The following is a 25,395-nucleotide window of genomic DNA, read 5'->3' on the forward strand; positions in this document are numbered from 1 at the left end:
GTAGCCTTCTTTCTCTTGATGCACAAATCTCCAACCTTGTAGATTCAAGGTTATTTTCTTGAAGTAGATGTGTTTTATTTCTTGATGTAAGGTTAAAATAGCTTGACTCCGGTTAATTAATTCAATTACCCAAGTTACCTAATTAGGTTTAATTGCATGAAAATCATTAAGGCACCAACAAATTATCAAATAAACTAAATGCAGCGCAAATTAAATTGACATGGTAATTTGTTGACAAATGGGGAAAACCTCTCGCAAGGGAAAAACTCCACCAGGTAATTTTAAGGTCACCACTTCCAAAAATCCACTAATCAGTAATCATGCGGTTACAAATATAAAGAATCTTACTACTATCCTATTCTATTCTAAAATACCAACTTACAATTGAACTTTCACTTCAATACCCAATTGAACTTGATCTTATAGTAGCTTTTTTTCCCTTGATGCATAAATATCTAATCTGTGACTAACCTTTTGCACGGATCCCAGTACATGACTAACTCTAGCAATTTGAACGATGTTGTTAGCTGCAAAATTCTTTACTTCATCAACAATAAAAATTAGGAAGCACTTAGTTACAAAACCCTATAACGTACAAACGAAGTAACTTCTCATAGAGAAAATAAATCTCTTGGTTTCTGTATCCGTGTGAGACGGCTCTTAAAATAAGCCTTATATATGTCTAGGATTGTGAGAAAGGAAACCCTAAACAAACATGATAGGATAAGAATGTATTGACCCCTTGTGATAAATTAACTAATTGATTTAGTCAAGTTAATTAGTTAATTCAATTAACATGTAAAACGCATTATAGCACAAACAAATCACTAATTAAGTAAATATGCAGTGGAAAATAAAGTTGACACGGTGATTTGTTTGTGAATGGGGAAAACCAACGCGGCAAAAATCCCACCGAGTAATTTTAAGGTCACCACTCTCGAGAATTCACTATTATCACAACAAGCGGTTACAAGTAAAGGAATCTCAGTACCTTATACCAACTTACAGTTGAACCTTTACCCCAATACCTAATTGGACTTATTCTGTAGTGACAATTTCTACTTTTCAATGCACGGCTCCCAGTACATGACTAACCAATCGATGTACAGATCCCAATATATGGCTTACTCACCAACTTGAGAAATATATTAGCTACAAAGTTCTTTAGTTTATCATACGATGAAGATCACGAAACTCCTTGGTCACAAAATCCTACGATGTACAAACACAACGGCTTCTTCAAGAGAAAGATGAACTAAGACAAATTTTGTCTCCGGTCACAATTTTCATGAACACAACTTTGCTTCACACTTGCGCAACCTTTGACGGCCCTTAAAATAATCTTTATATATGTTTAGGGTTGTGAGAAAAGAAAGCCCAAACATATACCTACAGATTGTATGAAAATTAGAGCTGAAAATCTGTTTTTTATAAACCTCGATAGATAGCTTATCTATCGAGCTAACTGTCAAGCATAAGGTTTTAACAGCTTCTAAATCTCGATAGATACTAGCTGTCAAGTTTTAAAATCTAATACTTCTTCACTTGTTTCTTGGACAAACTTGCATGGTTTTAATACTTGAACTTGAAACCTTGTTCCTTGAAATATTAAACACATCCTAGATCTACCTAATTATAAGTAAAGTGTGTTTTGTCAAAAGATTAGTCAATTACATAAAATATTGAGATATGTTACTAACATGATTCACATATGTCCTAAAAAAAAAAAGAGCTTGCGCCGAATTTTAGACCTAGGAATTCTGAAATTGTAATTCTCGATAGATTAAGCTAGTGTCAAGCTATCTATCGAGATTCACATTAAGTTTCGATAGCAGACATTTATTGAGCTATTTGTCGATACTTAATGAATAGCTTTTTTCCACTTGTTTCTTAGACCAATTTTTATGCCTTTTAATACAAATACTTGATATGCTTGAACAACATATTTCTTGACACTGGCAACTCCAAGTTAAAGTCAGGGTGGTCACAAGACCACCTTGGCATGGAAAAAAAATTATTCTTATATATAAAATTTAAAAATTTATGATTTTTTTACCTTAAAAAATAATGTGTGACCATCCTAAATTTTTTTAGGTCCAATATAATTAAACTATGGACAAAGTTTAACAACAAACTTGGTTGTAAATTAAGGTTACAACTCCACTCAATATTTTTTTATTAGATACGAATTTTAACAATTCCACAATTAGATTACATTTTTTTTTCTTATATCCTTCACAGTTGCAAAACCTCAAAAAGATTAAAGATAAATAGTTTATGTTATCAATCAAATGTTTAATTTTCGAGTCTTTGTAGTATAAAATTATATGCAAAAAATAAGTTAATAGATCAAACAGTAAGTAACATCTAATTGACATGAAACTTGACATGTATTTAAGAATATAAAAAATATACAATTCAACGGTTAGATTTTTAATTTATATAGTCATGTTAATTTATTTAATGAAAGTTGTAGTCTTAGGGTATAACTAAGTTTGTAGTTAAACTTTGGTCATTTTAACAATATATTGGGTCTTTACAAACAAAAAGAAAATTACAAGAAAATTTTATTTAACTATAATTTTGAAAGAGATATAGCTTGTAACATTGATAATGAGATATAACTATCTTTTTTATTAAATATCATATAATTTAAGTTTCTTAATGACTATCCTGGAAAAATTTCCTGGAGCCGCCACTATTTCTTGATATATTAAATCTATCTTAGATCTACCCAATTACAAGTAAAGTACATTTTGTCAAAGGATTAGTCAGTTACATAAAATATGACCCTAACACTTGAGGCTTTCCACCTGCATCACAAATAATTGACTTATATTGTTTTTTGTTGTTAAAGGTTTTTTTTTTTTTTCTTTTTTTAATTAAAGAATCATTAAGGTTCTTATTTACTATGAAACAACCAAAATAGAAGGTAGAACACCAAAAGCCATAGTAAAAACTAATCCTGGCCTCTGCAAAGCACAATTTACAACAGTTGTTAAAGTTTTTCTTGTTGCATAAATCCAGAGAAATGTATATAGAATGTGTTAAGACATAGCACGTTAGGTAAGATATCTATATATAAGGTCATACTATGTGGTTGAGTAGAAAATGGCCAAAAGCAATTGGTATTGAAATCTAGAGACTAGAATGGCACTAGTGCAATCCAGCCGATATATTGTTTGGGTGTCCTTGCCCCATGCATGGTTTGGCGTACTAGTATTTTGTTTGAAGCATCTGTCAAACATGTTGCCGTGACTTTCATGAACGTATATTACCATTGCAACATGCATGAGACTGACCATTGAGATGATTTTCTCTATACATTGTGGGGCTAAAACCTCACTGCGAAAAGTATATTTGAAAGGAATCTTGTAGTATTCAAAGTTGGCATCACTAGTGCCATGCCCTGATGCCCACATGAACGTATTATACATGAAATGTGGGGCAAAAGACTCACTGCGAAATGTATATTTGAAATGGTGTCTTGTTTCATGTGAACATTCATGCAGCCACAACACATAGCGAAGCCAATCTACGAGCAAATTGTGTTACTCTTCTGGTACCATAAAATGGGGTTTTGTGAACAAAGAAGAATATCAACGAGTAATTATAGTCCTTCGCCCCCTTTATTGTTAGTGCTTCAACGCACATTTGTTTGGTTGAATAACTTGCAACTACTCGCCAATATGCGGTCCAACTCAGAGACTAACTACAATCAGAATCTGATTGCGACATAGGCCGAACAGAGCAATTAGCCGAAAGGAGGAAAATTTGAAGCAAAAATCTAAAAAAAAAAAAAAAAAAAAAAAAAAAAAAAAAAAAAACAAACAAACAAACAAACAAGGAGAGAGGAACAGTTGGTTTTATTATAGTTACTACTAGTTGCTAACATGTGCGACGCACAAGAAAACTTTGCATAAATATATAAAATATACTAAAAAACTTTAAATGTCATTAAATATTAATATTGTAATGGGCTTAGTATATAAATAGAATTATTAAATATTTAATAATTCTATTTATATACAAAGCCCATTACAATTGAATGTTGATAGAATTGAAGAAAAAACTTCAAATTGAGCCATAAATATATATATTTATATCAACATTAGAATGTTTTATTGTTGGATGGGAAGCTCACTTCTCATTAGAATAATCGAATCTCACATCAATGTTCTAATTTGGATACTTTTTATAGCGTGAAAAAAAACACATACACATTCTTTATTTTTTTCCCCTAGGGTTATGGGTAATATATTTCTCTGCTTGTGAGAATTTCAAATAGAATGATTAGACATGAGACTTGAGTAGAGCATTATTTCTTAAGCTTACTGTATTTGATATATCCACCCACCATCAAATTGTGTGAGATATATATATATATATATATAACACCAACAATTTATATGTAATCAATTTTTCTATTATTAAAATTTATCTTATTTATCTTATTTATTTATTTATTTTTGCTTTTTACAAAATGTTTTGGGTTCCAACTATGTAGAAATTGATGGGTACCATTGATCTCTACAATGCCTCTATGTGCTTGATCAAACCCAATCAAGGTTGTTAAAATTGGTCTCCTACGTAGGATCATTGGAGATCTAATTGGATTGGATTATAGGATTGAATTGTGGAACATAATATCCTAATTTTATTTTTTATTTTTTAAAAAAACATTCGTAATTAATTTTGTATGTTAATTAATCACTAATTAAAATTATGAATTGATCCATAAAATAACAATTTTTTTTACATTAATATAATGTAATTTTGTATATATCATTGCGTTTATATTAATGAAACAAATATATACTTAATTACAACACATTTTTTCCAAAATTTTAGTGAGCAAAATCGTTAATATGGTGAAAATCACTAGTAATGATTATATACATTAAAGAATCATTAAAATCATGAAAGAAAAATGATAAATTTGACCTAATATACATCTCTAGGAACTAAACAAAGTAACCATGACTTTTGAGTAGAGTTTATGGTGTGCTTTTGTGTCTCTCTCCCTTGTGTGAGTGCTTTTTTTTTTTTTTTTTTTTTTTTTTTCAAAAGAGCTACACAAAGTTTTTTTATTTTTTTATTTCTTAACATAGTCTACTTATAAATACCAAATTTCCAATATATGGGAAAAGAGCAATGTTTTATAAAGCTTAAAGATGTAATACCATAATTTTTTATTTAAAAAAAAAACATATATACACCACCTTTAACTATTAATTAAAAGAAAAATTTTAAATCATGTGCTCTATAATTGTTATTATTATTATTTTTTGTGTTATACACTCTCTCAATTGGATGAGAATAAGGTATTTAGATAAGTTTACTGTAGTCTTCATAAACCATAATAAAAGAAATTATTAAAAAAAAAAAGTGGTGGTCAAATGAAAAATCAAAACATGGTCATACCATTTATATCTCATCTACCCAACCTACAGAACTACCCCCACATTGACACATTCTATTTTCTTCTTCCCCTTTTATCTTTCTCTCTCTAAATCTCTATTTTCTATTCCTCTATTTTTAACAGAATTTTTTTTTTTTTTTTTTTTTTTTTTTTTTTTTTGCATATGAAGCATCAAAGGTACCATAGAAGCATAATCAGACATCAAAGAATGTTATTCTTTGATCTTCACTCTCTCTCTCTCTCTCTCTTGCATAGGTATCATTATTTTGGGTTTAATTTTTGGTTGCATTGACTCTATGAATTCTCGGTCAAAATTGTGATTTTGGGTTACCCAACAAAAATTTCAGCTAATTGTGTTACCTAAATCGCACAAATCCAGTTGCTCAATTGACAAAAATCGTAGTTGGATCTTTGCTATAGCTTTCACTATTCTTCCAATTGCATAGCCGACCCGGACAACATCAATTAATCTCCCATGAACATTTTCCAAGTATCTCTTAACGGATATCCCATTGCCGTAGCTACGTCATTGGTGATGATAGAAGAAGCATTGAGTTGTATAGAAAGCTATTTGTGGCTATGAAGTTGTCGAAGAGCATAAAGAGGAGTTGGGCATAAAAAATAAGGAAAAAAACAAAGCTGAGAGAATAGCTTAATGCCTTAGGCTGCACAAAGGTAAAGAAAGAGTTATCGGGAGACATGTAGTATATCAGGTGGGAAATAAAAAGAAGGCGAAAATACACTTTTGGTCCCTACATTTTGGGTCTATTCTCATTTCAGTCTCTAAATTGATTTTTTACCTACTTTAGTCCTTGAAATCAAAAAATCATTTCCGTTTTGGTCCCTGTCGTCAACCTACTAATAGAAAATGTATATGTGGAAAACAGAGTGCATTGTTAGCATATTAGATGCTGACGTGGCTAATAGAATAATAATAATAAAACCACATCTAAATCAAAACCCGCAAAACTCCAACACACCCACAAAAAAACCCAAATCCTCTATCACTAATCCAAACTAAAATTGACTCACTACAAAACCCACCACCATGTCACCATTGCAAAGACAAAGAAAGAGAAGGTATAAATCAGCGAACCCACCACCACGATGCCACCAGAAAGATGAAAGGAGAGAAAATAGAAATCAAAGAGAGATAGAGAGATGGGAGAGTCAAAGGTTATGATTTGAGATGGTTAGAGGAAAAGAGAGAGGGAGAGAAGAGAGAAAAAATAGAAATTAGAGAGAGAGGCAAGAGGGTTAGAGGAAGAAAGAAGAAAGAAGAGAGAGACGAGAAGGAGAAGAGACGTGACAAAGAGAAGATAGTTATGATAAAGAAAGAAAGTAACTAAAAAAATAAGTAACGACATTAATTACAAGCTGTTTGGGTTATTGGATTAAGATGTTCAGTTTTTAAATGTTATGAACATGATTGACATTAGCCTAAATATGCTTGAGAAATCATCCAAATATTTTTAATTAAAATTTTCATACAAAAAGATTAATGCACGTATTTTCTAGAAATAGAAGGATTCTAGAGAGAGGGAGAGGGTGATAGAGCAAGAGGGGGAATTCACACATCAATCTAAATTCAAATATGAAATTTTACTATTAATCTAATTATCTTTTATAATACATTTACATGGAAATTTATAACCTAGGAATTTTATTGGTAATCACATGTAACTAATTCACATTTATCGCTTGGTAAAGTCTATTATTCTCGAATGAAAACCAATTAGTTTCTTGATCTGATATTAAAGAGTTATTATCAAAAGTAGATATCATAGATTTACTCTGTCATATTTGTTGAACAATTCAAAGTCTCTGAAGATTTTTATTTTTGTGACTTGACCATGGTGTTTCTTATGAGAGCAAACACACAACATCCACAACCTAAATACTTTGATAAATTGACAAGAAATATGGAGAGATGTCCGTGTGTTGTTATCTACAACACCACATGTAAGTGAAAATTTTGATTTCTTGCATAAGTGAGCTCTTGACCCCTTTATATAAACAAACAAAGGGTATAAAACCAAGAGATACACCTCTTTGACAATGGATTGGACTAGGCTCACTATTGGGCTACTTTATTTGGGTTTAGTTTGGCCCTATATTTTTAACAGTATCTATTAAAAAAAAAAATTCACATTTATCAAATGCAAGAATACAGTTGTAACGTATTAATCGCATGTTAGATTAATTTAATAAAGCACGACATCTAACAACTTCCTAAACTCTAGCATTAGCATATGCTCTAACTAACTATTTTTCCTTCCAATTTTTAAATACTACAACAGATTTGGTAGTGTGGATTTAGCTATAATACTTAAAAGGGACATGTAAAATCTCAGCCCTTAGGATTGGTTGACCTGGTGCCATGTCACTACTTCATGCGACGTTACTATGCCATGTTGACATCTTACTGATATTGCATTAATTAGACTCTTATGACGTCATAGGATTGCTAACCAGTGATTTATTAAATCATTCAAACAAATTACAGCATTATTAAGTAGATTAGTGAGTAAAAACATATGTGAATTGTGTTATAATTTTTTACACGGTGGATTGAAGTAACTTCCCAAAGAAAATTTTTGTCCATATCCAATACAGCTTCAGCTCTAACAGATCTTGTTCAAAAATGTAAAGCTTTGTGTTCTTATGTGCCTTAAGGTTTTGTGATCAAGTGCTTATTTCTCTACAAGTATATTGAGGAACTTTGCATCTAACAACAAGTTTTAAGTTGCTAGAAGTTAGTCATGTACTGGGCCTATGCAATGGAAAGAAGTCTCTACAAAATCAAGACCAATTAGAATTGGCTTAAGGATTTTACTGTAGGTAAGTACTTTGGGATAGACCAAGTTTGGGTAAGATTCCTTGTACTGTAATTTCTTGATTTTGATTAGTGATTCTTGAGAGTAGTGCCTGACTTGGTGAGGTTTTTTTTTTTTTTTTTTTGGTGAAAGATTTTTTCCATTAGTCAACAAATCATCGTGTTAAATTTAATTTTTGCTAAACTCTAGATTATTTTGGTGATTTGTTCATGCCTCCATGATATTGTATTAATTTGGATAATTAATCAACTTGGATAATTGAATTAATTAACTAGGGTCAATCTATAGCCCAAAACCAAGGATTAATATGAGAATATGACTAATCTTACTAGGACAATAAGTAAACCAGAGGCTTCCAAAAGCAACATAAGACTAATAAGGGTAGTACTATTAGTACAACAACTAAACATGTTTATTTCTACTCAAAAAAAAAAAAAAAAAAAAATCTACACGTGATTGAACCACAGATGACTTTAACGAAAACATCAAAATGTGCGGATTGAACTATATGTCTCTTGACAGTACAACAAGTACACTTAATTGTTAGAATAATTGTACAATAATTACAATTGTTGTTTTGTAATAGATTAAATTATTTATACAAACAATAGTTTGACTTAATAGGGCAGTGTTTCTTTCATACAATGTGTTTGAGTTTAATTCATGTTTCAATTTAACAATGTATTACATACTGTGTGAAAGAAATTTTACCCAACATAATTTATTAGAGTAGATAGTCTTGAGATTAACTCTTAACTCTATTTCACCTCCCATTTAAAAAATAAATAAAAATTAAATTAAATTGAATTTCCTATACAATTGATCCTATCCATTGAGATATTTGGACCTACTCACAAGAAGTAGTTTAACAACACAGGACAAGTATAATTGGCGTGTAATCCCACACATATGGGTTGGGCCACTGGCAAAGCCAGGGGGCCATGGCCCCCTCCTGAGTTTTGAAAATTTCCCTTCATGATAGTACTTAAAGAAACACTTCTCATAAAAATTAGAAAAAATTTAATTACAAAGCCTCCCCTAAGATTTTTGACAAAAAAAAATATATGCCCATTCTAATCCTAAAAAACACGGCCCATTCTTTGGCCCATAAACAAATTAACAATAACTATGAAAAAAAAATTAAATCCCTTATTAATTAGGATACCATCGCCAATTCAATTAGGACTAAAAAATCTAAATAAATACACACAAATCGCAACATCAACTTCACAAAACACAACTTAAACTTCACAAGTCACAACCCTTTACTCCCAAAATAAAATCTGAATTTATTTTAGAAACAATTTCCCATTAGCCAGTGCATGTGGGACTTCGATCAATGATCCCTTTGAGTCTTTGATGCCACTGAAGTCCTGAGTCTCCTGGCCAATCGAGTTTGAGTGGTGACTAGTGAGCCATACGCCTCTCTCTCTCTCTCTCTCTCTCTCTCTCTCTCTCTCTCTCTCTCTCTCTCTCTCTCTCTCTCTCTCTCTCTCTCTCTCTGCTTTGCAATTGCAACTTTAAGGGTATGTTTGTTTGAAGAGATGTTAGGGAGGATGGAAAATTGAGAAAAGAAAAGTAGAAAGAAAACTTTTTTAGTATGTGCTTGGTTGGGAGGAAGAGAGGAATAAAAGATGGTGAGGCCCAAGTATTTCTCCCGAAGCTCGCCAAAATGTTTTCTCCCCAAAATGGGGAGAAAACTAAGGGGGAAAACTCAACAAGAGAAAATGATGAAAATGCCCATGTTCAATTTCATATGGGTTACGCCCCGTTGTTTTTTTGTTTTTTGTTTTTTTTTTTTTTTTTTTTTTTTTTTTTGTGCTCATCTTTCTTTGGATTGTGCTATTATTTAATATATATAATAATATATATATATAATAATAATTGAAGTGTCCGTACAACAATTTTTTAATAAAAATATGTGTTATTGTTTTTTTTTTTTTTTTAATTTAATGGAGACATAATTATACCAACTTCATTTTCCATCCCCTCATTTTTCTTCTCAATCAAACAAATATGTTTTCCATCTAACCACTTTTCCATCCTCCCAACCAAACACAAATGGGAGAAAACTAAATTTCTTCTATCCTCCCACTTTTCTACTCTTCCTCGTTTTCTATCCTTTCAATTTTCCACTTCTCCAACCAAATGGACCTAAGTTTGCGACACTTTCAAGTTTTGAACGTTTTGTTGAAGTAGAGTAAAGTGCAATTGATAAATTGTGTGGTTTGAAATTAAAGTTATCACTAGACTAGACTAGGATTTATTTATTTTATTGTTTTGTTGAGTTTGTGCTTTCCAACTAAGCAACTATTAGTAGACTCCCTAGAAAATATTTTAGCAATTTATTATAGGGAAATGTTAATGAGTGCCCTTAAGGCACTGGTTAATAATTCATATAAAGAAAGTTTTTATGAGAAATGAAAAAAAAAAAAGTAATTAATATTTTGACAGCCTTTTTCATTTGCCATAAAAGTAGTATTAAAACTTTCCTAAAGTAGATTATTAATGAGTGCTCTAAGGGCACTCGTTAGCAAAACCCTTTATTATAATTTGATAGTAGTAATTTTTGTTAATTGTTTGTTTAATTGATATTAGTGGCTTGACCAATTAAATTAAATTATTGTTACACACTTTTTTATTCTATCCATTCAAGAAATTGAAGATTATAAAATTCAATATTCCGATTTTCAAATTGTGAATAATTTATGGGGAACCATCTATCATTGATGCATATTTTAAAAGAAAAAGTGTTACAAACTTAGAGGATAATGCACAATCCTTTATATCAAATGTTGAAACTTCAAGTGCCGAAACACGTACAATAGCTCAAAGATTTGAATGTAAATAAAAAAATATTGTTCCCATAAAGTAATTGCTAAATAATTTAGTTTAGAATAAATTATAAATGACTTTAATACCATGAAGGAGCGCAAGGCACAACTTTGTTAAGTGAAAGTTAATTTATGAACTAACCTTTTTTTTTTTTTTTTTCACTTAAGAACTTTATTATATCTACCTTGGCTTCTTGGAAAAAAATTCCTGGTTCTGCCATTGGTTGGGCAATCATACTACTCTCACATAATGAAATGATTTTTTCTTTTTCCTTTACGAATAGGTGTAGGATGGCAAGATAATGCGGAGAGACAAAAATAGAGAGTGGTAATGGCTTTGGCTATGGATGTAGGGATGAGTCGGCAGCTTGGAAGATTGGCTAATATTCACTAACGGCTCTAGAAATTTTTTTAGGACGGTCACTACAAAATTTAAATTATACAAAATCTAATAAAGAGAAAACTCGAATATATTGACGTCACCAAAAAAAAAAAAAAAAACATGAAGTATTACAATGTCATTTTACTAACAAAAAGGAAAAGAAAAAATAGACTGACAGATAAAATGGGAAATAAGAATACTAAGATTAGAGTAATAAAGTGAGGGATTTTGAAATGATGATAGAGAAAAAAAAAATGGAGAGAGGGAAACAAGTTTGGGGTGGTGGGGGTGGGGGAGAGGCAGAGAGCAATGGATGGTACTTGCTACGACTACGAGTCGAGTTGCCAAGGAGAGTAAAGCCATTGTGAATGCAAAATTAAGAAGAGTAGAGCTACCGACACAGTCAAGGAGAACTTATGATCATAATATATCTTTTGGTACAGTTTTTTTAGGGAAAATGGAATAAGGGAATATAATTTAAGTAATGAGTTGACGATATATAGATCTAAATAATTGGAGGTTTTAATTTTTTAATTTTAATAGGTTTTTTGTTTAATAATTTGTTCACTTATTGTTGTTTGCTCTAATTTTATTTTTGTTTGGGTTATTTTTGGTCTTATCTAAGTTTTATTGTTGTTATTTATATATATTTTTGCTTAAAGAATTAGGGATTATGTTTGGGGGACTAGAATAATTTTTGAAGTAATGGTACGTTCACCACATTTCCACATGAAATCTTGTGTGACCAATTGTTATTAGTGGATAAAAAGTATCATTACTCTTATATTTTTTGAATCTTAATTCTTAATTCTCAAGTTAGGGTATTCAATAGGGTGGTCAAAATATGTGAATTTAATATATAAATTTTTTTTTTTTGGCAAGTTCATGTTCATGTGAACACCCTAACTAGAATGTGGAGTGGCCACTAACAAGTAACAATAAATCGTTACCAAAAATCACAAAATTGAAACAAGACTATCCCATGTTTTTGGTTCTTAATTGTCGTTACATCGCTACATTAATTTGAAGTTTCAAAAACCACATTGCTAACATTCTTCTAGGGTCTGGAATTCTCTGTATGTAAAAGAGTCGCCTTAAAAAATAAACAAAATAAGAGTTGGTTTTTTCTGAGAAACAAAGGGAACAAAATAATACTTTTTCCAAAGAAATATATTAGTTGCGCAATTTCTTTCACCCGAATATGCTTCAAAGAATAATAATTAAAGGTTAAATTTGTTGCACACAAGTTGTTTTAGACAGTTTTACACATCTTAAAAAGCAACTATAATCATAAATTGTGACTAGAAGTCATGATTTCTAAGTTGAAAATCGTGCTTGAAGTTAGAACCAATTAGGACCAAACTAGTTGAGACTGGGGGCTGTTTTGTTCCAAGGTTTTACCAGACTAACATACTGGTATGGTCCTAATAATGCAAGAGACAGATCAGATTGGATAGTAATTACCCTTGAAGTCACTATATCAGTTACTTTTTGGGTTTATAAAATACTGTAAGGACACAATTCTCTGGCGGCCCAATAAGGATGTTGGGCTCGCGTACGAAAGATCCCTCACAATATGATTTGTAGAGAGTGGGCTTGAAAAGCTAGCCGCTGGTCACGGGGCGATGTCCGATCCTGGCTTTAGAGGAATTCAGGTAGAAAAAGGAGTTGGGCCTGAACATTTAAGCCCTAGACGTCGCACCCTATGGGATGGGACTCCTCGGAGTTGATCCGAGGACCGCCTTACCCGGTTATCCAACGACGGACTTTCTTCAGTGAAGTCCGGTGTTGTTGACATGTTCTCCCCCATGTGATCTTTCTTTTTCTTTTGGTGGGATGGGCTCCCCTTCAGATTTATTTACTTTCTTCTTTTATACTCGTCCGTGTTCATTGTCCTTCGTCCACGTGTAGGGTCAATCTTTACAAGACTGATATTTGTCCCATCAGTCTAATCCCAGAATTGTTGGGTATGGTTGATAAGGCTGCAGAGTACGGCTCTGTCATGTGTTGGGTCTTATCTGGAAGGGTAGTAAGGATAACTTCCCCAAGATATTTTGGATCTCCTTACAAATTCGTCCCTATACCAGTTTTATCCCTTCATTTCGGTGGGATTCAGGATCTGCCGAGGACCAAACTGTCCTCGGCTGCCTTCCAAAAATTGTTTTGTGCTCTGCACTGTAGAGCTTGGGCCACAGCTCTCCTCGGATTGGGCCTTCGGATTTTCCAGGAGCAATTGGGCTTGGTCCTTAAATTATTGGGCCCCACAATAGCCCCTCAAAACCCTTCTATCCGACTTCCGGGTTGGAAGGGAGGGTTTTGGCAAACCCGGGCCCTCAATATGGCTTGTTTAGTTCAACCCCGCATTTATGTGAGCGGTTTTCCACCTGTCCAGGAGATTAGCCGGTTTTCTAGGGATTTCATTTAATCTGCCCGTGATCTACTCATGCCGCTTGGCTGTCCCAGACGCGCCCTTAATGAATCCCCTTTATGAGGCTCATTTATGTCCGGCGGCTCATCTGATAAGGTGGGGAAACGGAACGGATGCCTCTTTTTTCTTCAGATTCCTTTGGGAAACTTGAATGCATTTAATACCCTTCGTTCTGCCCTTCCTATAAGAAGGCAAGCAGGAGGCCATCACTTTCGTGCAGACTCCTCTCTTTCCTTCTGAAATCTGAAACCCGTAGCCTTCTCTAGCGCCTGCTTAGCCCGTTTGTTATACACCATATCAGTACATGCCCACCATAACGAGCGATGAAAGTACCATGCCCCTCCTCAAAACACCATGTTCCGATAAAGCTTGAAATGGCTCGATCGGGGCAAGGATGGCGCAGACTTAAGATCTGTCCCGCCTCTCTTTCAGCCAAAATCCGAAGCAGGGGCTCGTCATGTCGAATTCTCGACGTGGCTGAGTCGAGAACACCCAATACCAGCACCACTCGGCTCCTCACGAGCGTACCTAACATGGCACCAGTGTGTTAGGAATCAGGGCTGAGGCAGGGGCGAAGTGCTTCTGCTTCTCCCCTTCTTTGCTCACTGGTGCCTTCCTCCGCCTTCCTCTTATAGTCTTCCCAGCACCAGTTCCGCCCTGGTGCTGTCCTTCTCCCTCTTTTGCTCCTCTCTTTGTCTTTTCATTTCTCCCACTCTTCTTCTCCTCCTTCCCTTACTCATGTCCTCCATCTTCTTCATTGATTTCTTCCTTACTATTTCCTTCTTTTTCGTTCTTCTTTTTTTTTTTGAAGTGAGTTCTTCTCTTAGTATGAGCAGCTATGAGGCAGAGATCGGAGGGACCTTGAAGACAAGTTTAAAAAGGCGCTTGACCGTTTGCTTATCTGTACTGTGGATGTTAGTACTGCTTCGGCAGCCCCTCTTTTGTATAGGCTGGTTGAAGCCTCTCTTTGTATATTGTAATAATTTTTCATATTAATAAAACTTGTTTCTATTTCACTTTGCATGTTCTGTCTCTTTGTTTTTTATAAATTTGTAAGCGCCGCTCGGCACAATCATATAGCATCTAAATCAATGACGACTAAGACCAAAATACTTAATAATAAAAAGATGTTGCCATAACTTTAATGGAAGTGCTTGGCATGATAAGGCAGACCAATAAAAAGTAATACTTACCCCCTGGCTTGGGTCCGAGGATCATGCAAGGCCTTGGTTCTGTCCAAAACTTGTAATAATAATAACTTTTTGTATTTGGTTTCCCCATAGGCTTGAGTCCGAGGACATACAAGGCCTTGGTTCTGTCCAAAACTTCAATAATAATAATTTTTTTTGTACTTGGTTTCCCCATAGGCTTGAGTCCGAGGACCATACAAGGCCTTGGTTCTGTCCAAAACTTTAATAATAATAATTTTTTTTGTACTTGGTTTCCCCATAGGCGTGAGTCCGAGGACCATACAAGGCCTTGGTTCTGTCCAAAACTTTAATAATAATAATTTTTTGTACTTGGTTTCCCCATAGGCTTGAGTCCGAGGACCTACAAGGCCTTGATTCTGTCCAAAACTTCAATAATAATAATTTTTTTGTACTTGGTTTCCCCATAGGCTTGAGTCCGAGGACCATACAAGGCCTTGGTTCTGTCCAAAACTTTAATAATAATAATTTTTTTTGTACTTGGTTTCCCCATAGGCTTGAGTCTGAGGACCATACAAGGCCTTGGTTCTGTCCAAAACTTTAATAATAATAACTTTTTGTACTTGGTTTCCCCATAGGCTTGAGTCCGAGGACCTACAAGGCCTTGGTTCTGTCCAAAAGTCTGAGGACCATACAAGGCCTTGGTTCTGTCCAAACTTTACTTTATGCCCTTTCCTTAGGTGTCTCATAATCTGCCGAGCAAGTAGTTGTCCTCGGCGAAGGTTATTTCTTGGTGTGGGTCATAGTCCGTGGGCTTCCATGCTGAACGGGCCTGGGCCGCGAATTTATTAGGCCCACAGATTTAGAGGCATTTCCGTAGTCTTTGGTCACGCGGTACTTTTTGGCGTCCCAGTATTCGAGGTGCGTCTTCACGAGGCTCCTTTAATCTTAGGGTTGCAGACGGCATGGGAAATCGAGCCGGAGACATTTTGTCTGTAGCGTTCCTTGGGATGCTGCGTGAATTAAATGCCATCACCTCATCTTTTAAATAAATAGGAGAGAGAGTTGCTTTACCTTCGCACGAATTCTTCAGTCTCCTCTCTCAGTACATCATGTTTGAGGCGAGGATTGGGGCAAAGGAGCTCTCTCCGCCACAAAAGTGCCGTGTCTTCTTGAGATTCCAGATAGTGAGGTACGGGCCAAGGAGGCGTAGACTCAAGAGAATATTTCAGTTCGAGAGAGGGGAAAGGATGTTTCTCCTTCTTTTAGTCAAAATCCGAAGCAGGTTCTGGTCATGCCAGATTTTTGGTATGCCCGAAGAAGGAATTTCCGCCATCAGCGCCGTCTGCCTTGTAGCAGGCAAATTTCTGCGGGGGCTTCCCAACTTCCGGCTCCCTGCATCTTTTCTGTAGATGGTGTTAGCCTGAGGTCAGGTTCTTTGGCTGCCTGAGTTATGGGCATGTAGAAGCGTCGAGGAATAGTTTCCTTAGACGACATCTTGGAACAGTAGCCAACCTCTCCTCTGAGATATCTCCTCGGCATCATCTTTACTCTTTTGTGCTTTTCTTTTGCTTACGCAGTTAACTCTAATGTAAGCTGGTTTCAGCTTTTATTGTACACTGTACTGTTCTTTTGTCTTAATAAAAGATGTGTTTATTTCTTTATGCATATGTTATTTTTTTTGCAACAACCACTTTGGGTCTGAATATTAAGTCTAAACATGCCTTTAACAATATTCTGGACGGAAGAACACTTTAATACAAACCCTTATTAGTTTAAACTCGCAAATATTATCAAGTATAACAATGGTAATCCTCAATAGATTGAATTTATGGAACTAACCGAGATAGCTGCTGAGCGCTGCGTGATGCACGCTAGACGAATATCCGAGAGAGCAGCCGAGCAGCGATGGACTTGGATCGTGCCCTTGGATCGTGCCCTTGGGACAACATACTGTGCCGTATCGTATTAGCCCCTTTGGCACTGGGGATCTGCGGGTAGACCGGGGAACCCGTGCAATTAAAGACTGACCCAACTGTTAACGAGAAGTCCTCTTCGGATGGATTTTAATGCTCTAGTAACAGTTTTTATTTTGTGTACTTGGTTTCCCCATAGGCTTGAGTCCGAGGACCATGCAAGGCCTTGGTTCTGTCCAAAACTTGTAAGATTTCTTTTATGTACTTGGTTTCCCCATAGGCTTGAGTCCGAGGACCATGCAAGGCCTTGGTTCTGTCCAAAATTTATAAGATTTCTCTTATTTGTTTTATTTTTCAACCACCAGCCCCTTCACCAAGGCGGGGATAGTTGGCTTGAGGCCGGAAGCCCCTAGAGACGCCCGCGCCCTTAGCACTGCGAGGCGTAGCCCCTAGCAGAAGCTTACGTCGGAGCAACAACTATATGCCGCCGGAGACGGGGGAAATCCCAGAAATTTCTGCTTGCTAGAGAGCTGACTCCACCGCCACCTGTGCCAACGCGCAAGCTTTCCCACAGACGGCGCCAATTGTAAGGACACAATTCTCTGGCGGCCCAATAAGGATGTTGGGCTCGCGTACGAAAGATCCCTCACAATATGATTTGTAGAGAGTGGGCTTGAAAAGCTAGCCGCTGGTCACGGGGCGATGTCCGATCCTAGCTTTAGAGGAATTCAGGTAGAAAAAGGAGTTGGGCCTGAAGCCCATTATGGGATGGGACTCCTCGGAGTTGATCCGAGGACCATTGAGGCCTTACCCCGGTTATCCAACGACGGACTTTCTTCAGTGAAGTCCGGTGTTGTTGAGATGTTCTCCCCCATGTGATCTTTCTTTTTCTTTTGGTGGGATGGGCTCCCCTTCAGATTTATTTACTTTCTTCTTTTATACTCGTCCGTGTTCATTGTCCTTCGTCCACGTGTAGGGTCAATCTTTACAAGACTGATATTTGTCCCATCAGTCTAATCCCAGAATTGTTGGGTATGGTTGATAAGGCTGCAGAGTACGGCTCTGTCATGTGTTGGGTCTTATCTGGAAGGGTAGTAAGGATAACTTCCCCAAGATATTTTGGATCTCCTTACAAATTCGTCCCTATACCAGTTTTATCCCTTCATTTCGGTGGGATTCAGGATCTGCCGAGGACCAAACTGTCCTCGGCTGCCTTCCAAAAATTGTTTTGTGCTCTGCACTGTAGAGCTTGGGCCACAGCTCTCCTCGGATTGGGCCTTCGGATTTTCCAGGAGCAATTGGGCTTGGTCCTTAAATTATTGGGCCCCACAAATACCTTGTATAATAAACCCTACTCATTAAGCTTTAAACTTTTTTTTTTTTTTTGGATAGAAAATAAGAGCAACCACATCAGTCCGTCTATTTTACACATCTATTTTTACACTAAAAACCTATTTTTTCTATTTTACACATCTACTTTTACAAAACACCCACACCAATTCATCTATTTTATCACCTCTTTTATTTAAATAATCAATTTTCTCAATTTTTTTATTTATTTTCTCAAGTAACCCCTTATTATACGCGAGCTCTCTCTCTCTCTCTCTCTCTCTCAACCCATTTTTTTTGTCCCCATTTTTTCTGATACAGCTCTCTCTCTCTCTCTAATGCCAACTCTCTGCCCATAACCCATCTCTATACCCATTTCTGAATCAACTCTCCCTCTCGGTCTATACCGATCCACAGCTCCCTAGCTCCGATAATCTCTATACCGATCTCCCTTTCTAAATCAATTTTCTGAATCATCTCTATACCGATCTCTCTAGTTCCAATCCACAGCTCCGATCAGGGAAGCACCGATCTCCCTAGCTTCGATCCACAAGCACCGATCAGTTAGTGTATCTCCCTAACTCCGATCAAGCAAGACCCATACCCACGAGCTCTGATCAAGTGAGACCCACGAGCTCCGATCAAGCAAGACCCACGAGCTCCGATTGTTCCAGTCAAACACCTATCGTTCCGATAAGCATCGATCTCTCTTTGTTGTTTGTTCGTTTGGGTTTGTTTGTGTGTGGGTGTGTTTGTGTATCTGTGTTTTTTTTTTTTTTTTTTTTTTTTTTGAAACAAGTGTATCTCTGTGTAGATGTGTTTGGGTTTTTTTTTTTTTTTTTTTTTTTTTTTTTTTTTTTGAGCAAGTGTATCTCTGTGTAGATTTGTCTGTGTAGATGTGTTTGGGTTAATTTTCAGTTGATTTTGGGTTAATTTTCAACTGATACTAGGTTGATTTTGGTTAATTTTCAGTAGTTGTGTTTGGGTTAATTTTCAGTTGATTCTGGCGCGCTGGGTTGTTGTAATGGTTGGGGAAGAGGAGTAGTTTGATAGAGGAGAGGGAAAATAAAATAAAAAATTATTTATATGGTGAATAATAACCGTGTATATATGTACGGTTACTGTTCATTTTACAAGATATCATGTATATTTAGACATTTTTACAATAACTGATGTGGAATGATTTGGGATAAAATATGTAAATTGGGGCACTTTTATATTTTAGATGATTATCCACGAGCTGGTATGAATGCTCTAAGCTCTAAACATAATGCTTTGTTTTGTTAGTTTCTCATTGAGGAAAAAAGACGTGGCATTGTGTTATAACTTATAATCTCCACCGCACCGTGTTATAACTTATAATCTCCACTGCACCGTACCACTTTAGGATAATGGGTGATGCGACAATATATCCCATTATAACCAAAGGACATCTAAATACTACTGAATGTGCATTGCGTGTGACACACTTCTTCAAAATGGGCCACGTGATGGGCCTGCGTACATGATATATATGCATGGGACATCACCAAGCATCAAAGTAGTGCCACACACCGCAAATTATTTTGACGACACGGTAGCCCTCTTCGAAGCTAGTCAATCCTGATCTGTCGTGTGCCACTGGGTTACCAATTTTTTCTACCACATATTGCAAAGAAGCCAAAGCACAAAAATATCTTAGTCATGGCTGCTTGAGCAAAATAATGAAATTGCTCATAGCTGCCCTGTACGTACGTGACCCGTAACAAAAGTCTAGAGACGCATTGATACACGCGCTTTGTTATAATTGATATATATGTTAATGATAGTGAAGCTAAAAATTTAACTTTTTGAGAGCCGAGTTAAAGTATGATGCTTAAATCATTTACATATTATATATTATGTTATATATTAGTGTGAAAAATCATAGTCGGTTAGTTCTCAAGACCTTGTAAGACCAATGAGGTCCTAATGAAGATCAAAACTCCTAATCAATATTTTGAGCTCCAAATGATTATTTTTTGTAATAACTTGATGTGTGTGGAATGAGAGATTACACATACTTGGAGGGAAAAGTCATATTATCTTATAAACTTTTTCAGCATAAAAATGAAATATTTAATAAACTAATAAACGGTACAACAAAATGTGTCAATTGAACTCAATTGATATTTGTTAAAATTATGAAAATATTATGTTGTTTACATATCTTTGATAAAAAAATGAAGAATAGAATAAAAATTGACATATCTCGTCTTAATCTCTTATGCATAGGGGTAAAAGAAAAATGTGGATTTATTTGAATTAATGATTGAGTCGTGAAAGAACTAGGTCATTTTAGTTTTATTTTATTTTAGTGTTTTGATTGGTTGGAAAGTTAAGAGTTGAAAAAATATTGTGGGTTATAATCTATTATAAAAGTAAGTTTAATGATGCAATTTAGGAGTTCATACTAAAAATTATCTTTACACAAGTATAAATAAATTTTGTAAGCACCACTTAATATTTATTTTAAAAAAATTCGAAATATACTTATGATTTAAAAATTTTCATGGAGGGGTGGAGTCAGGATTTTATGTTTGGGGGGCCTAAGTTGCGGCACTAATATATATATCAAGACAACCCTCTCTCTCTCTCTCTCTCTCACACACACACACACATATATGTATATATACACACTTTTTTATGATAAGTTATATATATACACACACCCAACAAAAAAAATAAAAAATGAGCTTAGTATTTTCAATCAAAATTATGTTTGATGACAATCTTTCATAAAATAAAATTCATTTTTTCTATTTTCATAGTGAAATTTTTAAAAATTTCATTTTAAATACAAATTATCAAATTTTATGCTAAAGTAAGTAAAAAATCTTTCAATTGAACTAATGAACAAATTTTCAAAAACATGAATGATTTAAAAGTTGGAGGAATAAGTTAGGCTCTAAAAATATTTGAAATTATTTTGCTCTAACCTATTATGTGGCAACTAAAAACACATTTTATGTGTAATTTTAGTGATAAGATTTTTTTAATGAGTCAATGACTTATTAATTGCCACATAATGGGTTAAAAAAGATAAATTCAAATATGTTTGATGTCAAATTTTATCAAATATTTAATAGATATAAGAGCACATTTTACAATAAAAAATAGAATTGCGAAAAATAAAGTTATATCTCTATTACTATTAGACCAATTATTTTTTTCAAGGGCATTATTGGATTAATTTAAATATTTGGGGTGCCAACTCTTATTTTTATGGACTAAATTTTGAAAATGTTAAAATAATTATATATATATATCAAAATTTTGGGGGGCCATGCTTCAAAATGGTGATTAAATGGTGAAATGCTTCAAAACCCCTAGCCCCTAGTCATGTCAAATGGTGATTAAATTAATTTTAACATACCAATGGTATATAATGTCAACATGGAAATGATAAAATTTAATAACACATTGATTAATGTGCAAGTTATGTTAAAATGTGAGACGAAATATGTTTCCAAATAAAAACTCGGCTCCTAAAACAAGAACCATTACTTTCTCAAAAAAAAAAAAAAAAAAAAAAAAAAAAACCATTATTGAGTTAATCCTTTCGTAGGACACCTTTATAACTCGAGCACTATCATTGCACCTCTTCACAATATCCCTGCCTCCTCAGCGTTCTCAAATTCTCCTTCAGCCTTTTCTTTCATTTATTCGAACCCAACCCATATCATTTCACGCAGTCATCATGTCCAACCCAAGTGCTTCCGAAAAGAACTCCACAATCCAAGTTCAAGAGAAGTCCCAGACAATTGCGTTTCAAATTGAGTCCAGATCAGCTCCAGTACCTTGGTCCACTGGCCTCTGCGACTGTTGTGAAGTCGTCCCAAATTGTAAGAAATTTAAACCCTTTCACATGGCAAAAATAAGACGTCTAGGTTTTAAACTGTGACTATCAAATTATTAAAAAATTACTAAGTTTACAAGTTATACTAATTAGAGAAAGTATTCTCTCACACTCATTTTACATTCACTATTTTACAAAATATTCACATTCGCTAATATATGCATATATTTTGAAAGGCAAAATTAGGAAAATATTTACATTTAAAATGTAGAGAGTATGTTTGCCCAATTGATTACCAGTATTTTTCTTTTTCACAGGTTGCATAACATGGTTGTGCCCGTGTATTACTTTTGGGCGAATTGCAGAGATCGTAGATGGAGGATCATCGTGTAAGTATGGCGAATTTGGTTTCAGTGATTTGATGTATTATGCAAATAATGGTGATGGTAATTGGTGTGATTGATTGTTAATAAGTGTGGTGGTGACTTGTATTGCAGCTTGTGCTGCTAGCGGAGCGGTGTACACATTAATTTCAATTTCGACTGGTCGTGGATGTTTGTACTCGTGCTTCTATCGCTCCAAACTGAGGCAGCAATACAGGTTGGGGGAGAAACCTTGTGGGGATTGCCTGGTTCATTGGTGCTGTGAGCCATGTGCCTTGTGCCAATAGTATCGTGAACTCAAAAGCCGCGGATTCGACATGACCATTGGTAAAATATGCCCCGTACCCAGAAGATCATACATAGTGCTTGGGGTGCATGAATCAGAAATATTAGATACTTTTATCCTCTTTGCACATTGAAATACATAACGCGCATATACATGCACATAGACATGTATATACTCACATTTGTATGCGTACACACATCATATATGTTAATGTATATATTTTCAGGTTGCACATAATGTAACTCTATATAATATTGTACTAGTATATAACCTTTCCTTACTTTGGTATTTGGTATTTTGATAAATCAATTATTGAATTACATTATCTTATTATATGCTATCTTCTTATATGCTAATACTAGTAAAATATAAGGATCATTGGAGATCTATAAATATTTCATAATAAATTGTTTAAATTTTAAGTTTTGAGTAGTTACTTGATGTTAGGTTGAACCATAATCATAAAGTGTTTTATGATTATGTTCAAAGCTTATTTTAAATATGTTTTCCGAATTTATTTATAGACCGAATTGAAATTGCCAGGCGTTAAAAAAAAGATGTTGTATTGCTGATGTTACTTGAACTAAAAGAGATGTCCTTTTCATAAAGGATTGGGGGTAACATATATTATGGATGCAATCCTATAAACGATGCCTTACTTAATTTATCTATATAAAAAATAGGGGAAATAAAATTAAAGAATCTGTTGTACAGTAAAAAAGAGTTAAATCTTTTCATTAAAAAAATAAAAGAGTTAATCAACCTACAAAAAATATATAAAATAAAATAAATGATAATATTTTTTCTAGTTTTTATTCTTGATTATCATTTTAATTAATTTTGTTTTTCTTTTTTAATTATTTAGGCTGGCAAGGAAATGTGAAACAACAGACTCCTGGAGTGATGGCAACAGCTCCAATGGCTGAAGGAGGCATGAGCCGCTAGAATGCACCGAAAATTATTTTAATGCACTAAAAGTCTATTTTAATTTGTTGTTTAATAATAATTTATTGTCCTTTGAGTCATGCCATATTATATATTTTTTTAATTCTGGATTTAGCATATATATGTAAATTAAAAATTGTGCTGTATTGATTAAGCAAACCCCCAAGGCTATGTTTTATTAATTAAGCAAACCCTAAAGGAATAAGGGGATATTTGGGTGGTGGGTGCATTGGTCTGGTGTGTGATGTAAATCTTAAGTTTAATTTATTGACACTATCGATTCATGAGATTTTTGGAATATCTTGTAGGTAGAGAGTGGAATAATTTGACTAAAAATTGAGACAACATTTAAATTAAAAAAAAAAAAAATTGAATTAAAGGATTAAAGATTGTAGAAAAAGAGTAAAAGCAAGAGGCAAGAGAAAATTGTTAGGACATATGTGATTCAATGTTAAGAACATATATAAACATTTTATGTAATTGGCTAATCCTTTAACAAAATGCATTTTACTTGTAATTGGGTATATCTAGGATGTATTTAATGTTTCAAGAAACAAGGTTTCAAGTTCAAGTGTTAAAACCATGCAAGTCTGTCCATGAATCAAGTCAGAAAGTACAAGATTTTAAAACTCGACAGCTAGCATCTATCAAGGTTTAAAGAGAGTTGTTTCAGCTTGAGGCTCGACAGTGACTCGACAGTTAGGGTATCTGTCGAGATTTATGAAGTTCTAATTTTCATCAAATCTGTGAATGAATATTTGAGCTTTCTTTTCTCACAACCATAAACATATATAAAGATTATTTTATTTTCTCACAACCCTAAACATATATAAAGATTATTTTAAGGATCGTAAAAGGTGGCACAAGTTGCACTAAAGCATAATTCCACAAGTGTGAAAAAGAGTGTGATCGAAAACCTAGTTTTGCCCTAGTTCTTCTTTCTCTTGAAGAAGTTGCTGTGTTTTGTACACCATAGGATTTTGTGACCAAGCAACTTCATGATCTTCATCGTGTGATAAATTGAAAAACTTTGCAGCCAACATCCTTCTCAAATTGGTGATCAAGTCACATACTGAGATCCGCACAATTGGTTAGTCACATACTGGGAGCCGTACATTGAAAGAAGAGATTATCACTACAGAACAAGTCTTATTGGGTATTAGGATAAGGGTTCAACTGTAGGTTGGTATAAGGTACTGAAATTCCTTTATATGTAATCGCTTGTTTTGATAATAGTGGATTCTCAGGAGTGGTGACCTTAAATCACCCAGTGGGGTTTTTGCCATGTAAGTTTTTCCATTCGTAAACAAATCACCGTGTTAATTTATTTTCCTCTGCATACTTTATTTAATTGATGATTTGTTTGTGCTGCCATGTACAATTACATGTTAATTTGATTAAGGAACAAAAAGATTACATGATTCAACCATGGGGTAATACCCTAACCTGGCGGCTACAACTTTGATATTAACACCATATTCTCAAATGTATTTTACAATGAACCCGAAGCATGATATATATATATATATATATATATATATATATATATATATATATATATATATACACACACACACACAAAGGACTATGGTTAACCTAGATGGGCTTTACACTAAATTATAACTCTTGGATTGTTACATAATAAAATAATATATTTAACAATATTGT

At 34.3% G+C, this 25,395-nt stretch overlaps 1 pseudogene; it reads left to right on the top strand.

The window, feature by feature from the left end:
* Nucleotides 1-238: 238 nt before the first annotated feature.
* LOC115980802 lies at nt 239-23,727 on the top strand (annotated as a pseudogene).
* Nucleotides 23,728-25,395: the final 1,668 nt, after the last annotated feature.

The sequence above is a fragment of the Quercus lobata genome, chromosome 3 (assembly GCF_001633185.2).
Source record: "Quercus lobata isolate SW786 chromosome 3, ValleyOak3.0 Primary Assembly, whole genome shotgun sequence".
NCBI lineage: Eukaryota > Viridiplantae > Streptophyta > Magnoliopsida > Fagales > Fagaceae > Quercus > Quercus lobata.